At 30.2% G+C, this 16,177-nt stretch overlaps 6 non-coding genes across 6 annotated transcripts; all 6 read right to left on the reverse strand.

Moving 5' to 3' along the window:
- Positions 1-10: 10 nt before the first annotated feature.
- On the reverse strand, positions 11-82 carry TRNAT-CGU (transfer RNA threonine (anticodon CGU)). Its single transcript has one exon. It is a non-coding gene; the product is annotated as a tRNA-Thr (tRNA).
- Positions 83-519: 437 nt separating this feature from the next.
- Positions 520-593, reverse strand: TRNAT-AGU (transfer RNA threonine (anticodon AGU)). The gene has a single exon. It is a non-coding gene; the product is annotated as a tRNA-Thr (tRNA).
- A 5,004-nt stretch (positions 594-5,597) lies between these two features.
- TRNAT-AGU (transfer RNA threonine (anticodon AGU)) lies at positions 5,598-5,671 on the reverse strand. Its single transcript has one exon. It is a non-coding gene; the product is annotated as a tRNA-Thr (tRNA).
- Positions 5,672-8,142: 2,471 nt separating this feature from the next.
- Positions 8,143-8,216, reverse strand: TRNAT-AGU (transfer RNA threonine (anticodon AGU)). The gene has a single exon. It is a non-coding gene; the product is annotated as a tRNA-Thr (tRNA).
- A 3,491-nt stretch (positions 8,217-11,707) lies between these two features.
- Positions 11,708-11,781, reverse strand: TRNAT-AGU (transfer RNA threonine (anticodon AGU)). Its single transcript has one exon. It is a non-coding gene; the product is annotated as a tRNA-Thr (tRNA).
- Positions 11,782-12,216: 435 nt separating this feature from the next.
- On the reverse strand, positions 12,217-12,289 carry TRNAT-CGU (transfer RNA threonine (anticodon CGU)). The gene has a single exon. It is a non-coding gene; the product is annotated as a tRNA-Thr (tRNA).
- Positions 12,290-16,177: the final 3,888 nt, after the last annotated feature.

Genomic DNA, 16,177 nt, shown 5'->3' on the forward strand with positions numbered 1-16,177 from the left:
GAAAACAGTTAGGTGCTGCTGAGAATTGAACTCAGGATTTCCTGGTTACGAGACAGGCGCTTTACCACTAAGCCACAGCACCAACGTTAATAGAAAAAAATGCATAAATAATTTATTGTTGATGATGAAAATGTGTTTTCTGCTATAAATTCTTCTTTATATGTATTGTAATCTTAAACACGAAAAGATACTCAATCACTAGCGAAGGATTAATATGTTTTAATAAACAGGTACTCTTATAAAACCCAATTTCATTTCTTGAATTCTTTACAATTTTACTCATGAAGGTATTAATATTGCTCAAATCTAGGTAGAAATTTCATCTACGTCTTTCTCATAGATATGTATTTTTTTTCATTTTGCAATAACAGTATTCATTCTATAATCTTGAAAATACTTGGGTTTTTATAAGGTTTAAGATGATCTTTTCAACAGTAAGATGAATCAGACTTTTATATTTTAATTGTATCGGAATAAGACCTAATGAAAATGATTTGTTATATAACAATGAGAAAAGCAAGGCGCTGCTGAGAGTTGAACTCAGGATCTCCTGTTTACTAGACAGGCGCTTTAACCAGCTAAGCCACAGCACCCAGTTGATTCTTAGTTATGAAACACTTTTCTTTATGGTGTTCAAGAGAATATTGCTTTTTCACTTTCATATTCTTTTCTAAGTTCACACACTTCTCTACTCAAACACTTAAGATGAATGAAGACTCTTCACTTATTCAAAAACACCTCTCTAATTTGAAGTTTACCCTATTCATATCATTTTAAAATATACCTTGCTAAAGAATGGATTAGTTGAATTCAACGATAGAGTGATCATTCACCTCTATCTTGTTCTTTGTCATTTTCTTTTCCCTATTTCAGTCAATGCATTCCTCCAAAAATCTTCACAATACCAATCATTTTATTTAATTGTTAAGATAACTTATTCTAAAGTTCATAGAACCAGATGTTTATTCTTAAATTGTATTCAACATGTGTTTGATGAAAATTATTCGGAAAGCATGGAGAAAACAGTTAGGTGCTGCTGAGATTTGAACCCAGGATTTCCTGTTTACGAGACAGGCGTTTTAACCACTAAGCCACAGCACCAACGTTAATAGTAAAAAATGCATAAATAATTTATTGTTGATGATGAAAATGTGTTTTCTGCTATAAATTCTTCTTTATATGTATTGTAATCTTAAAAACGAAAAGATACTCAATCACTACGCAAGGATTAATATGTTTTAATAAACAGGTACTCTTATAAAACCCAATTTCATTTCTTGAATTCTTTACAATTTTTTTCATGAAGGTATTAATATTGCTCAAATCTAGGTAGAAATGTCATCTACTTCTTTCTCATAGATATGTATTTTTTTCATTTTGCAATAACTGTATTCATTCTATAATCTTGAAAATTCTTGGCTTTTTATAAGGTTTAAGATGATCTGTTCAACAGTAAGATGAATCAGACTTTTATATTTTAATTGTATCGGAATAAGACCTAATGAAAATGATTTGTTATATAAAAATGAGAAAAGCAAGGCACTGCTGAGAGTTGAACTCAGGATCTCCTGTTTACTAGACAAGCGCTTTAACTAGCTAAGCCACAGCACCCACTTGATTCTTAATTTTGAAACACTTTTCTTTATGGTGTTCAAGAGAATATTGCTTTTTCACTTTAATATTCTTTTCTAAGTCCACACACTTCTCCACTCAAACACTTAAGATGAATGAAGACTCTTCACTTATTCAAAAACACCTCTCTAATTTGAATTTTACCCTATTCATATCATTTTAAAATATACCTTGCTGAAGAATGTATTAGTTGAATTCAAAAATAGAGTGATCATTCACCTCTATCTTGTTCTTTGTCATTTTCTTTTCCCTATTTCAGTCAATGCATTCCTACAAAAATCTTAACAATACCAAGCATTTTATTTAATTTTTAAGATAACTTATTCTAAAGTTCATAGAACCAGATGTTTATTCTTAAATTGTATTCAACACTTGTTTGATGAAAATTATTTGGAAAGCATGGAGAAAACAATTAGGTGCTGCTGATAATTGAACTCAGGATTTCCTGTTTACTAGACAGGCGCTTTAACCAGCTAAGCCACAGCACCCACTTGATTCTTAATTTTGAAACACTTTTCTTTATGGTGTTCAAGAGAATATTGCTTTTTCCCTTTCATATTCTTTTCTAAGTTCACACACTTCTCTACTCATAAACTTAAGATGAATGAAGACTCTTCACTTATTCAAAAACACCTCTCTAATTTGAAGTTTACCCTATTCATATCATTTTAAAATATACCTTGCTGAAGTATGGATTAGTTGAATTCAACAATAGAGTGATCATTCACCTCTATCTTGTTCTTTGTCATTTTCTTTTCCCTATTTCAATCAATGCATTCCTACAAAAATCTTCACAATACCAAGTATTTTATTTAATTTTTAAGATAACTTATTCTAAAGTTCATAGAACCAGATGTTTATACTTAAATTGTATTCAACACTTGTTTGATGAAAATTATTCGGAAAGCATGAAGAAAACAGTTAAATGCTGCTGAGATTTGAACTCAGGATTTCTTGTTTACGAGATAGGAGCTTTAACCACTTAGCCACAGCACCAACGGTAATAGTAAAAAATGCATAAATAATTTATTGTTGATGATGAAAATGTGTTTTCTGCTATAAATTCTTCTTTATATGTATTGTAATCTTAAACACGAAAAGATACTCAATCACTACGCTGGATTAATATGTTTTAATAAACAGGTACTCTTATAAAACAAAATTTCATTTCTTGAATTCTTTACAATTTTTTTTCATGAAGGTATTAATATTGCTCAAATCTAGGTAGAAATTTAATCTACCTCTTTCTCATAGATATGTATTTTTTTCATTTTGCAATAACAGTATTCATTCTATAATCTTGAAAATACTTGGGTTTTTATAAGGTTTAAGATGATCTGTTCAACAGTAAGATGAATCAGACTTTTATATTTTAATTGTATTGGAATAAGACCTAATGAAAATGATTTGTTATATTACAATGAGCAAAGCAAGGCACTGCTGAGAGTTTAACTCAGGATCTCCTGTTTACTAGACAGGCGCTTTAACCAGCTAAGCCACAGCACCCACTTGATTCTTAATTTTGAAACACTTTTCTTTATGGTGTTCAAGAGAATATTGCTTTTTCACTTTCATATTCTTTTCTAAGTTCACACACTTCTCTACTCAAACACTTAAGATGAATGAAGACTCTTCATTTATTCAAAAACACCTCTCTAATTTGAAGTTTACCCTATTCATATCATTTCAAACTATACCTTGCTGAAGAATTGATTAGTTGAATTCAACAATAGAGTGATCATTCACCTCTATCTTGTTCTTTGTCATTTTCTTTTCCCTATTTCAGTCAATGCATTCCTACAAAAATCTTCACAATACCAATCATTTTATTTAATTGTTAAGATAACTTATTCTAAAGTTCATAGAACCAGATGTTTATTCTTAAATTGTATTCAACACTTGTTTGATGAAAATTATTCGGAAAGCATGGAGAAAACAGTTACGTGCTGCTAAGAATTGAACTCAGGATTTCCTGGTTACGAGACAGGCGCTTTAACCACTAAGCCACAGCACCAACGTTAATAGTAAAAAATGCATAAATAATTTATTGTTGATGATGAAAATGTGTTTTCTGCTATAAATTCTTCTTTATATGTATTGTAATCTTAAACACGAAAAGATACTCAATCACTACGCAAGGATTAATATGTTTTAATAAACAGGTACTCTTATAAAACCCAATTTCATTTCTTGAATTCTTTACAATTTTTTTTCATGAAGGTATTAATATTGCTCAAATCTAGGTAGAAATTTCATCTACCTCTTTCTCATAGATATGTATTTTTTTCATTTTGCAATAACAGTATTCATTCTATAATCTTGAAAATACTTGGGTTTTTATAAGGTTTAAGATGATCTGTTCAACAGTAAGATGAATCAGGCTTTTATATTTTAATTGTATTGGAATAAGACCTAATGAAAATGATTTGTTATATTACAATGAGCAAAGCAAGGCACTGCTGAGAGTCTAACTCAGGATCTCCCGTTTACTAGACAGGCGCTTTAACCAGCTAAGCCACAGCACCCAGTTGATTCTTAGTTTTGAAACACTTTTCTTTATGGTGTTCAAGAGAATATTGCTTTTTCACTTTCATATTCTTTTCTAAGTTCACACACTTCTCTACTCAAACACTTAAGATGAATGAAGACTCTTCATTTATTCAAAAACACCTCTCTAATTTGAAGTTTACCCTATTCATATCATTTTAAACTATACCTTGCTGAAGAATGGATTAGTTGAATTCAACAATAGAGTGATCATTCACCTCTATCTTGTTCTTTGTCATTTTCTTTTCCCTATTTCAGTCAATGCATTCCTACAAAAATCTTCACAATACCAATCATTTTATTTAATTGTTAAGATAACTTATTCTAAAGTTCATAGAACCAGATGTTTATTCTTAAATTGTATTCAACATTTGTTTTATGAAAATTATTCGGAAAGCATGGAGAAAACAGTTAGGTGCTGCTGAGATTTGAACCCAGGATTTCCTGTTTACGAGACAGGCGTTTTAACCACTAAGCCACAGCACCAACGTTAATAGTAAAAAATGCATAAATAATTTATTGTTGATGATGAAAATGTGTTTTCTGCTATAAATTCTTCTTTATATGTATTGTAATCTTAAACACGAAAAGATACTCAATCACTACGCAAGGATTAATATGTTTTAATAAACAGGTACTCTTATAAAACCCAATTTCATTTCTTGAATTCTTTACAATTTTTTTCATGAAGGTATTAATATTGCTCAAATCTAGGTAGAAATTTCATCTACTTCTTTCTCATAGATATGTTTTTTTTTCATTTTGCAATAACTGTATTCATTCTATAATCTTGAAAATTCTTGGCTTTTTATAAGGTTTAAGATGATCTGTTCAACAGTAAGATGAATCAGACTTTTATATTTTAATTGTATCGGAATAAGACCTAATGAAAATGATTTGTTATATAACAATGAGAAAAGCAAGGCACTGCTGAGAGTTGAACTCAGGATTTCCTGTTTACTAGACAGGTGCTTTAACTAGCTAAGCCACAGCACCCACTTGATTCTTAATTTTGAAACACTTTTCTTTATGGTGTTCAAGAGAATATTGCTTTTTCCCTTTCATATTCTTTTCTAAGTTCACACACTTCTCCACTCAAACACTTGAGATGAATGAAGACTCTTCACTTATTCAAAAACACCTCTCTAATTTGAAGTTTACCCTATTCATATCATTTTAAAATATACCTTGCTAAAGAATGGATTAGTTGAATTCAACGATAGAGTGATCATTCACCTCTATCTTGTTCTTTGTCATTTTCTTTTCCCTATTTCCTACAAAAATCTTCACAATACCAATCATTTTATTTAATTGTTAAGATAACTTATTCTAAAGTTCATAGAACCAGATGTTTATTCTTAAATTGTATTCAACATGTGTTTGATGAAAATTATTCGGAAAGCATGGAGAAAACAGTTAGGTGCTGCTGAGATTTGAACCCAGGATTTCCTGTTTACTAGACAGGCGCTTTAACCAGCTAAGCCACAGCACCCACTTGATTCTTAATTTTGAAACACTTTTCTTTATGGTGTTCAAGAGAATATTGCTTTTTCCCTTTCATATTCTTTTCTAAGTTCACACACTTCTCCACTCAAACACTTAAGATGAATGAAGACTCTTCACTTATTCAAAAACACCTCTCTAATTTGAAGTTTACCCTATTCCTATCATTTTAAAATATACCTTGCTAAAGAATGGATTAGTTGAATTCAACGATAGAGTGATCATTCACCTCTATCTTGTTCTTTGTCATTTTCTTTTCCCTATTTCAGTCAATGCATTCCTCCAAAAATCTTCACAATACCAATCATTTTATTTAATTGTTAAGATAACTTATTCTAAAGTTCATAGAACCAGATGTTTATTCTTAAATTGTATTCAACACTTGGTTGATGAAAATTATTCGGAAAGCATGGAGAAAACAGTTAGGTGCTGCTGAGATTTGAACCCAGGATTTCCTGTTTACGAGACAGGCGTTTTAACCACTAAGCCACAGCACCAACGTTAATAGTAAAAAATGCATAAATAATTTATTGTTGATGATGAAAATGTGTTTTCTGCTATAAATTCTTCTTTATATGTATTGTAATCTTAAAAACGAAAAGATACTCAATCACTACGCAAGGATTAATATGTTTTAATAAACAGGTACTCTTATAAAACCCAATTTCATTTCTTGAATTCTTTACAATTTTTTTCATGAAGGTATTAATATTGCTCAAATCTAGGTAGAAATGTCATCTACTTCTTTCTCATAGATATGTATTTTTTTCATTTTGCAATAACTGTATTCATTCTATAATCTTGAAAATTCTTGGCTTTTTATAAGGTTTAAGATGATCTGTTCAACAGTAAGATGAATCAGACTTTTATATTTTAATTGTATCGGAATAAGACCTAATGAAAATGATTTGTTATATAAAAATGAGAAAAGCAAGGCACTGCTGAGAGTTGAACTCAGGATCTCCTGTTTACTAGACAAGCGCTTTAACTAGCTAAGCCACAGCACCCACTTGATTCTTAATTTTGAAACACTTTTCTTTATGGTGTTCAAGAGAATATTGCTTTTTCACTTTAATATTCTTTTCTAAGTCCACACACTTCTCCACTCAAACACTTAAGATGAATGAAGACTCTTCACTTATTCAAAAACACCTCTCTAATTTGAATTTTACCCTATTCATATCATTTTAAAATATACCTTGCTGAAGAATGTATTAGTTGAATTCAAAAATAGAGTGATCATTCACCTCTATCTTGTTCTTTGTCATTTTCTTTTCCCTATTTCAGTCAATGCATTCCTACAAAAATCTTAACAATACCAAGCATTTTATTTAATTTTTAAGATAACTTATTCTAAAGTTCATAGAACCAGATGTTTATTCTTAAATTGTATTCAACACTTGTTTGATGAAAATTATTTGGAAAGCATGGAGAAAACAATTAGGTGCTGCTGATAATTGAACTCAGGATTTCCTGTTTACTAGACAGGCGCTTTAACCAGCTAAGCCACAGCACCCACTTGATTCTTAATTTTGAAACACTTTTCTTTATGGTGTTCAAGAGAATATTGCTTTTTCCCTTTCATATTCTTTTCTAAGTTCACACACTTCTCCACTCAAACACTTAAGATGAATGAAGACTTTTCACTTATTCAAAAACACCTCTCTAATTTGAAGTTTACCCTATTCATATCATTTTAAAATATACCTTGCTAAAGAATGGATTAGTTGAATTCAACGATAGAGTGATCATTCACCTCTATCTTGTTCTTTGTCATTTTCTTTTCCCTATTTCAGTCAATGCATTCCTACAAAAATCTTCACAATACCAAGCATTTTATTTAATTTTTAAGATAACTTATTCTAAAGTTCATAGAACCAGATGTTTATTCTTAAATTGTATTCAACACTTGTTTGATGAAAATTATTCGGAAAGCATGGAGAAAGCAGTTAGGTGCTGCTGAGAACTGAACTCAGGATTTCCTGTTTACGAGACAGGCGCTTTAACCACTAAGCCACAGCACCAACGTTAATAGTAAAAAATGCATAAATAATTTATTGTTGATGATGAAAATGTGTTTTCTGCTATAAATTCTTCTTTATATGTATTGTAATCTTAAACACGAAAAGATACTCAATCACTACGCTGGATTAATATGTTTTAATAAACAGGTACTCTTATAAAACCCAATTTCATTTCTTGAATTCTTTACAATTTTTTTTCATGAAGGTATTAATATTGCTCAAATCTAGGTAGAAATTTAATCTACCTCTTTCTCATAGATATGTATTTTTTTCATTTTGCAATAACAGTATTCATTCTATAATCTTGAAAATACTTGGGTTTTTATAAGGTTTAAGATGATCTGTTCAACAGTAAGATGAATCAGACTTTTATATTTTAATTGTATTGGAATAAGACCTAATGAAAATGATTTGTTATATTACAATGAGCAAAGCAAGGCACTGCTGAGAGTTTAACTCAGGATCTCCTGTTTACTAGACAGGCGCTTTAACCAGCTAAGCCACAGCGCCCACTTGATTCTTAATTTTGAAACACTTTTCTTTATGGTGTTCAAGAGAATATTGCTTTTTCACTTTCATATTCTTTTCTAAGTTCACACACTTCTCTACTCAAACACTTAAGATGAATGAAGACTCTTCATTTATTCAAAAACACCTCTCTAATTTGAAGTTTACCCTATTCATATCATTTCAAACTATACCTTGCTGAAGAATTGATTAGTTGAATTCAACAATAGAGTGATCATTCACCTCTATCTTGTTCTTTGTCATTTTCTTTTCCCTATTTCAGTCAATGCATTCCTACAAAAATCTTCACAATACCAATCATTTTATTTAATTGTTAAGATAACTTATTCTAAAGTTCATAGAACCAGATGTTTATTCTTAAATTGTATTCAACACTTGTTTGATGAAAATTATTCGGAAAGCATGGAGAAAACAGTTACGTGCTGCTAAGAATTGAACTCAGGATTTCCTGGTTACGAGACAGGCGCTTTAACCACTAAGCCACAGCACCAACGTTAATAGTAAAAAATGCATAAATAATTTATTGTTGATGATGAAAATGTGTTTTCTGCTATAAATTCTTCTTTATATGTATTGTAATCTTAAACACGAAAAGATACTCAATCACTACGCAAGGATTAATATGTTTTAATAAACAGGTACTCTTATAAAACTCAATTTCATTTCTTGAATTCTTTACAATTTTATTCATGAAGGTATTAATATTGCTCACAGCTAGGTAGAAATTTCATCTACATCTTTCTCATAGATATGTAGTTTTTTTCATTTTGCAATAACAGTATTCATTCTATAATCTTGAAAATACTTGGGTTTTTATAAGGTTTAAGATGATCTTTTTAACAGTAAGATGAATCAGACTTTTATATTTTAATTGTATCGGAATAAGACCTAATGAAAATGATTTGTTATATAACACTGAGAAAAGCAAGGCGCTGCTGGGAGTTGAACTCAGGATCTCCTGTTTACTATACAGGCGCTTTAACCAGCTAAGCCACAGCACCCACTTGATTCTTAATTTTGAAACACTTTTCTTTATGGTGTTCAAGAGAATATTGCTTTTTCCCTTTCATATTCTTTTCTAAGTTCACACACTTCTCCACTCAAACACTTGAGATGAATGAAGACTATTCACTTATTCAAAAACACCTCTCTAATTTGAAGTTTACCCTATTCATATCATTTTAAAATATACCTTGCTAAAGAATGGATTAGTTGAATTCAATGATAGAGTGATCATTCACCTCTATCTTGTTCTTTGTCATTTTCTTTTCCCTATTTCAGTCAATGCATTCCTACAAAAATCTTCACAATACCAAGCATTTTATTTAATTTTTAAGATAACTTATTCTAAAGTTCATAGAACCAGATGTTTATTCTTAAATTGTATTCAAAACTTGTTTGATGAAAATTATTCGGAAAGCATGGAGAAAACAGTTAGGTGCTGCTGAGAATTGAACTCAGGATTTCCTGTTTACGAGACAGGCGCTTTAACCACTAAGCCACAGCATCAACGCTAATAGTAAAAAATGCATAAATAATTTATTGTTGATGATGAAAATGTGTTTTCTGCTATAAATTCTTCTTTATATGTATTGTAATCTTAAACACGAAAAGATACTCAATCACTACGCAAGGATTAATATGTTTTAATAAACAGGTACTCTTATAAAACCCAATTTCATTTCTTGAATTCTTTACAATTTTTTTTCATGAAGGTATTAATATTGCTCAAATCTAGGTAGAAATTTCATCTACCTCTTTCTCATAGATATGTATTTTTTTCATTTTGCAATAACAGTATTCATTCTATAATCTTGAAAATACTTGGGTTTTTATAAGGTTTAAGATGATCTGTTCAACAGTAAGATGAATCAGGCTTTTATATTTTAATTGTATTGGAATAAGACCTAATGAAAATGATTTGTTATATTACAATGAGCAAAGCAAGGCACTGCTGAGAGTCTAACTCAGGATCTCCCGTTTACTAGACAGGCGCTTTAACCAGCTAAGCCACAGCACCCAGTTGATTCTTAGTTTTGAAACACTTTTCTTTATGGTGTTCAATAGAATATTGCTTTTTCACTTTCATATTCTTTTCTAAGTTCACACGCTTCTCTACTCAAACACTTAAGATGAATGAAGACTCTTCATTTATTCAAAAACACCTCTCTAATTTGAAGTTTACCCTATTCATATCATTTTAAACTATACCTTGCTGAAGAATGGATTAGTTGAATTCAACAATAGAGTGATCATTCACCTCTATCTTGTTCTTTGTCATTTTCTTTTCCCTATTTCAGTCAATGCAATCCTACAAAAATCTTCACAATACCAATCATTTTATTTAACTGTTAAGATAACTTATTCTAAAGTTCATAGAACCAGATGTTTATTCTTAAATTGTATTCAACATGCGTTTGATGAAAATTATTCGGAAAGCATGGAGAAAACAGTTAGGTGCTGCTGAGATTTGAACCCAGGATTTCCTGTTTACGAGACAGGCGTTTTAACCACTAAGCCACAGCACCAACGTTAATAGTAAAAAATGCATAAATAATTTATTGTTGATGATGAAAATGTGTTTTCTGCTATAAATTCTTCTTTATATGTATTGTAATCTTAAACACGAAAAGATACTCAATCACTACGCAAGGATTAATATGTTTTAATAAACAGGTACTCTTATAAAACCCAATTTCATTTCTTGAATTCTTTACAATTTTTTTCATGAAGGTATTAATATTGCTCAAATCTAGGTAGAAATTTCATCTACTTCTTTCTCATAGATATGTTTTTTTTTCATTTTGCAATAACTGTATTCATTCTATAATCTTGAAAATTCTTGGCTTTTTATAAGGTTTAAGATGATCTGTTCAACAGTAAGATGAATCAGACTTTTATATTTTAATTGTATCGGAATAAGACCTAATGAAAATGATTTGTTATCTCAAAATGAGAAAAGCAAGGCACTGCTGAGAGTTGAACTCAGGATCTCCTGTTTACTAGACAGGCGCTTTAACTAGCTAAGCCACAGCACCCACTTGATTCTTAATTTTGAAACACTTTTCTTTATGGTGTTCAAGAGAATATTGCTTTTTCACTTTCATATTCTTTTCTAAGTCCACACACTTCTCCACTCAAACACTTAAGATGAATGAAGACTCTTCACTTATTCAAAAACACCTCTCTAATTTGAATTTTACCCTATTCATATCATTTTAAAATATACCTTGCTGAAGAATGGATTAGTTGAATTCAAAAATAAAGTGATCATTCACCTCTATCTTGTTCTTTGTGATTTTCTTTTCCCTATTTCAGTCAATGCATTCCTACAAAAATCTTCACAATACCAAGCATTTTATTTAATTTTTAAGATAACTTATTCTAAAGTTCATAGAACAAGATGTTTATTCTTAAATTGTATTCAACACTTGTTTGATGAAAATTATTTGGAAAGCATGGAGAAAACAATTAGGTGCTGCTGAGAATTGAACTCAGGATTTCCTGTTTACTAGACAGGCGCTTTAACCAGCTAAGCCACAGCACCCACTTGATTCTTAATTTTGAAACACTTTTCTTTATGGTGTTCAAGAGAATATTGCTTTTTCCCTTTCATATTCTTTTCTAAGTTCACACACTTCTCCACTCAAACACATAAGATGAATGAAGACTCTTCACTTATTCAAAAACACCTCTCTAATTTGAAGTTTACCCTATTCATATCATTTTAAAATATACCTTGCTAAAGAATGGATTAGTTGAATTCAACGATAGAGTGATCATTCACCTCTATCTTGTTCTTTGTCATTTTCTTTTCCCTATTTCAGTCAATGCATTCCTACAAAAATCTTCACAATACCAGGCATTTTATTTAATTTTTAAGATCACTTATTCTAAAGTTCATAGAACCAGATGTTTATTCTTAAATTGTATTCAACACTTGTTTGATGAAAATTATTCCGAAAGCATGGAGAAAACAGTTAGGTGCTGCTGAGAATTGAACTCAGGATTTCCTGTTTACGAGACAGGCGCTTTAACCACTAAGCCACAGCACCAACGTTAATAATAAAAAATGCATAAATAATTTATTGTTGATGATGAAAATGTGTTTTCTGCTATAAATTCTTCTTTATATGTATTGTAATCTTAAACACGAAAAGATACTCAATCACTACGCTGGATTAATATGTTTTAATAAACAGGTACTCTTATAAAACCCAATTTCATTTCTTGAATTCTTTACAATTTTTTTTCATGAAGGTATTAATATTGCTCAAATCTAGGTAGAAATTTATTCTACCTCTTTCTCATAGATATGTATTTTTTTCATTTTTCAATAACAGTATTCATTCTATAATCTTGAAAATACTTGGGTTTTTATAAGGTTTAAGATGATCTGTTCAACAGTAAGATGAATCAGACTTTTATATTTTAATTGTATTGGAATAAGACCTAATGAAAATGATTTGTTATATTACAATGAGCAAAGCAAGGCACTGCTGAGAGTTTAACTCAGGATCTCCTGTTTACTAGACAGGCGCTTTAAGCAGCTAAGCCACAGCACCCACTTGATTCTTAATTTTGAAACACTTTTCTTTATGGTGTTCAAGAGAATATTGCTTTTTCACTTTCATATTCTTTTCTAAGTTCACACACTTCTCTACTCAAACACTTAAGATGAATGAAGACTCTTCATTTATTCAAAAACACCTCTCTAATTTGAAGTTTACCCTATTCATATCATTTTAAACTATACCTTGCTGAAGAATTGATTAGTTGAATTCAACAATAGAGTGATCATTCACCTCTATCTTGTTCTTTGTCATTTTCTTTTCCCTATTTCAGTCAATGCATTCCTACAAAAATCTTCACAATACCAATCATTTTATTTAATTGTTAAGATAACTTATTCTAAAGTTCATAGAACCAGATGTTTATTCTTAAATTGTATTCAACACTTGTTTGATGAAAATTATTCGGAAAGCATGGAGAAAACAGTTACGTGCTGCTGAGAATTGAACTCAGGATTTCCTGGTTACGAGACAGGCGCTTTAACCACTAAGCCACAGCACCAACGTTAATAGTAAAAAATGCATAAATAATTTATTGTTGATGATGAAAATGTGTTTTCTGCTATAAATTCTTCTTTATATGTATTGTAATCTTAAACACGAAAAGATACTCAATCACTACGCAAGGATTAATATGTTTTAATAAACAGGTACTCTTATAAAACTCAATTTCATTTCTTGAATTCTTTACAATTTTATTCATGAAGGTATTAATATTGCTCACATCTAGGTAGAAATTTCATCTACATCTTTCTCATAGATATGTAGTTTTTTTCATTTTGCAATAACAGTATTCATTCTATAATCTTGAAAATACTTGGGTTTTTATAAGGTTTAAGATGATCTTTTTAACAGTAAGATGAATCAGACTTTTATATTTTAATTGTATCGGAATAAGACCTAATGAAAATGATTTGTTATATAACAATGAGAAAAGCAAGGCGCTGCTGGGAGTTGAACTCAGGATCTCCTGTTTACTATACAGGCGCTTTAACCAGCTAAGCCACAGTACCCACTTGATTCTTAATTTTGAAACACTTTTCTTTATGGTGTTCAAGAGAATATTGCTTTTTCCCTTTCATATTCTTTTCTAAGTTCACACACTTCTCCACTCAAACACTTGAGATGAATGAAGACTATTCACTTATTCAAAAACACCTCTCTAATTTGAAGTTTACCCTATTCATATCATTTTAAAATATACCTTGCTAAAGAATGGATTAGTTGAATTCAACGATAGAGTGATCATTCACCTCTATCTTGTTCTTTGTCATTTTCTTTTCCCTATTTCAGTCAATGCATTCCTACAAAAATCTTCACAATACCAAGCATTTTATTTAATTTTTAAGATAACTTATTCTAAAGTTCATAGAACCAGATGTTTATTCTTAAATTGTATTCAACATGTGTTTGATGAAAATTATTCGGAAAGCATGGAGAAAACAGTTTGGTGCTGCTGAGATTTGAACCCAGGATTTCCTGTTTACGAGACAGGCGTTTTAACCACTAAGCCACAGCACCAACGTTGATAGTAAAAAATGCATAAATAATTTATTGTTGATGATGAAAATGTGTTTTCTGCTATAAATTCTTCTTTATATGTATTGTAATCTTAAACACGAAAAGATACTCAATCACTACGCAAGGATTAATATGTTTTAATAAACAGGTACTCTTATAAAACCCAATTTCATTTCTTGAATTCTTTACAAATTTTTTCATGAAGGTATTAATATTGCTCAAATCTAGGTAGAAATTTCATCTACTTCTTTCTCATAGATATGTTTTTTTTTTTCATTTTGCAATAACTGTATTCATTCCATAATCTTGAAAATTCTTGGCTTTTTATAAGGTTTAAGATGATCCGTTCAACAGTAAGATGAATCAGACTTTTATATTTTAATTGTATCGGAATAAGACCTAATGAAAATGATTTGTTATATCAAAATGAGAAAAGCAAGGCACTGCTGAGAGTTGAACTCAGGATCTCCTGTTTACTAGACAGGCGCTTTAACTAGCTAAGCCACAGCACCCACTTGATTCTTAATTTTGAAACACTTTTCTTTATGGTGTTCAAGAGAATATTGCTTTTTCACTTTCATATTCTTTTCTAAGTCCACACACTTCTCCACTCAAACACTTAAGATGAATGAAGACTCTTCACTTATTCAAAAACACCTCTCTAATTTGAATTTTACCCTATTCATATCATTTTAAAATATACCTTGCTGAAGAATGGATTAGTTGAATTCAAAAATAAAGTGATCATTCACCTCTATCTTGTTCTTTGTCATTTTCTTTTCCCTATTTCAGTCAATGCATTCCTACAAAAATCTTCACAATACCAAGCATTTTATTTAATTTTTAAGATAACTTATTCTAAAGTTCATAGAACCAGATGTTTATTCTTAAATTGTATTCAACACTTGTTTGATGAAAATTATTTGGAAAGCACGGAGAAAACAATTAGGTGCTTCTGAGAATTGAACTCAGGATTTCCTGTTTACTAGACAGGCGCTTTAACCAGCTAAGCCACAGCACCCACTTGATTCTTAATTTTGAAACACTTTTCTTTATGGTGTTCAAGAGAATATTGCTTTTTCCCTTTCATATTCTTTTCTAAGTTCACACACTTCTCCACTCAAACACTTAAGATGAATGAAGACTCTTCACTTATTCAAAAACACCTCTCTAATTTGAAGTTTACCCTATTCATGTCATTTTAAAATATACCTTGCTAAAGAATGGATTAGTTGAATTCAACGATAGAGTGATCAATCACCTCTATCTTGTTCTTTGTCATTTTCTTTTCCCTATTTCAGTCAATGCATTCCTACAAAAATCTTCACAATACCAGGCATTTTATTTAATTTTTAAGATCACTTATTCTAAAGTTCATAGAACCAGATGTTTATTCTTAAATTGTATTCAACACTTGTTTGATGAAAATTATTCGGAAAGCATGGAGAAAACAGTTAGGTGCTGCTGAGAATTGAACTCAGGATTTCCTGTTTAAGAGACAGGCGCTTTAACCACTAAGCCACAGCACCAACGTTAATAGTAAAAAAGGCATAAATAATTTATTGTTGATGATGAAAATGTGTTTTCTGCTATAAATTCTTCTTTATATGTATTGTAATCTTAAACACGAAAAGATACTCAATCACTACGCTGGATTAATATGTTTTAATAAACATGTACTCTTATAAAACCCAATTTGATTTCTTGAATTCTTTACAATTTTTTTTCATGAAGGTATTAATATTGCTCAAATCTAGGTAGAAATTTAATCTACCTCTTTCTCATAGATATGTATTTTTTTCATTTTGCAATAACAGTATTCATTCTATAATCTTGAAAATACTTGGGTTT

This window comes from Lissotriton vulgaris, chromosome 12 (genome assembly GCF_964263255.1).
Source record: "Lissotriton vulgaris chromosome 12, aLisVul1.2, whole genome shotgun sequence".
NCBI lineage: Eukaryota > Metazoa > Chordata > Amphibia > Caudata > Salamandridae > Lissotriton > Lissotriton vulgaris.